The 2286-nt window shown below is 43.0% G+C and overlaps 1 long non-coding RNA gene across 1 annotated transcript; it reads left to right on the top strand.

Annotated features, from left to right (window-relative positions):
• The first annotated feature begins 59 nt into the window (after nt 1–59).
• Nucleotides 60–2286, top strand: LOC119345213. The gene is made up of 3 exons (XR_005166959.1): nt 60–157; nt 2042–2112; nt 2212–2286. It is a non-coding gene; the product is annotated as an uncharacterized LOC119345213 (long non-coding RNA).

Below are 2286 nucleotides of genomic sequence, written 5' to 3' on the forward strand. Positions count from 1 at the left end.
CTACAGTTTATCATCATATCAATACATCTTTCATTTACGCATCTCACGCCTCTTATATCCAGATTGGTTGTCAACAAATCTCACCATTAGGACCAACCAGCATCAATCAGGGAACTCATGTATAAGATTCGGATCTGATGGAACAACCACATTGGTGGTGCGTCCTGCAACTTGTGTACACATTTTCTGTTCCTTATCCCACCCTGTAACTTACGAATTTGGTAGTTCGTCCTTTTAGCGAAAAAGGAGCGAGTACATTGATCTGGTTTACTAGCAGGTGCTACCTCGAATCCCATTGAGAAAAAGGGTTTCCTCGAATCCCATTATGCCAGTATGATAGAATGACTTGCCATTAAGCTGGTTGCATTTACTTGTTGTAAGAGAGCTCCACTTTAATTTGCTATAACTACATGATTCGTACCTCCATCTTTTAAGAGCAATTGATAAAATGACACAATCTTCCTCATACTTTGATCCTATGACACACCTTTCATTATTATTATTTTTGATAAAATGGCACACTTGAGATTGGTAGTTGGCCAAAATGGCACAAAATGATATTTTTCCTCTATTTCTAGATCAAAGCCTGAACGTTAGATTATTTAGGATGATTTTGCCCTCCTGCACCAAAATTAGCCGTGAGACAGAAGGAGAGGAACAACAGGGCCACCACCTCGCCATCCTTCCTCCCAGGCGCCACTATTCTCCCGCCGCTGCCTTGATGTGCTCTGCCCGCCCGTCCGTTCATGTGGAGAAGGCGGCGTGAATGTATCGTGGTGAGCTTGTTGCTCCCTCGCCAAGCGGCGGAAGGCAAGCACCGCTCCATGCTCTCGCCGCGCCGTTCTTTCGAAGTGTGCCTCGACATATTCTTAATGCCGCCGTGTGACCCTCTGTTATGCCCTGATGTCGATGCTGCCGTGCACCATGCTTGGCGTCCCTTTTGTGGTTCGCTCGCTTGCATTGGTCGCTCGGGCCTAGAGCGTGTGTTGGTCACTCACGTCGCTAAAGCTACTGGCTAGCTGTAGTTTCTGTACTTGCTCGATGCTATCTCTGTAACGGATGTTGTTGCTGCCTGAAGAAAGTAATTGGCTCTAAATATTGCTACGAGTTGCTAGCTTAGTTGTAGCTTCTGACGACAGCAGGATGTGGATGCTTGTTGATTCAGATATTTAGGTAGCACACTTTGGCAGCATGTAGGGATGTAATCAACATATACATGATATGGCACACTTCACAACAGGGGGTAGGGATGTGGAGTTGCGAGGATAGGAGGACTTGAGAGCAGGAGTCAAACTGCAGGGTCTGAAAAAGTGGCCACTGTTCGTTGGAGACACAGGGGAACAGCTGCGGTGAGGCGATGGCAAGAGAATGGGCTAAGCATGGCGAGATGGCAGTGGGGAACGCACAGCTTGTCGATAGGAAGGACGACGGCGCTGTTCTCCTATCCTCCTCTCTCGTGCCTGTTTCTTGTATCGACCGATAGGTTCAATTGAACTAGAGGAAACAAGCTAAACGTAGAAATAGATGAAACGTGTGCCATTTTATCAAAAAAAATGAAGGTGGGTCATACGATAAATGTACGAGGAAAAGTGTTGTCATTTTATCAAATAGCTCATCTCTAATTAACTATGTATAGTTTTAGCTTTTGCAAACCAGCGTCTTTTAGCTTGCCCCACTACTTTCGAAGCAAAATGACATGTCTATGTGGTCTGCACTTTATTTAGTTATACATGGCTTCACATGACTTTGTGCAGCAGACATGGCGTACTTCTTGTTTCACCACTAATGAACTATACATATTGTTTTCATGTTTTTTTTACTTTAGCTACGTAGATGCTCAGTATGTTTCATAATTTTACAATTTGGGGAAGTGTTTATGCATCTTAATTAGGCATGAGTAAGATCAGAACAAGCCAAGTTATGTACATTTTGAAATATATCCAAACTAGATATAGTTTCAGTCAGTTCAATCACATACGCTTGCATGATTATGCCAATTGTTGTTTGCCTGCCAATCTGTTACAACTTTGAAACATTTTAGGTCAAAAGCCAAAGCTGACCACTCCAACACAACCTAAGACATTTGTGCTCCAAGACAACGTCAAGACATTTGTAGGGAACATCTCTCACAGTTTCATCACAGAACATTTCATCTTGCACTAATCCAAAAGCTTATGTTCTAAACTTCTCTTTGTTAATTTTTTCTTCCAGGGTAGCTGAGAATTTAGAATTGGAATGCATTGCAGGAGCAAGGAGCAACTACACAAGAATTAGTCTTTAAATGAA

This window comes from Triticum dicoccoides, unplaced genomic scaffold, assembly GCF_002162155.2.
Source record: "Triticum dicoccoides isolate Atlit2015 ecotype Zavitan unplaced genomic scaffold, WEW_v2.0 scaffold215910, whole genome shotgun sequence".
Classification (NCBI taxonomy): Eukaryota; Viridiplantae; Streptophyta; class Magnoliopsida; order Poales; family Poaceae; genus Triticum; species Triticum dicoccoides.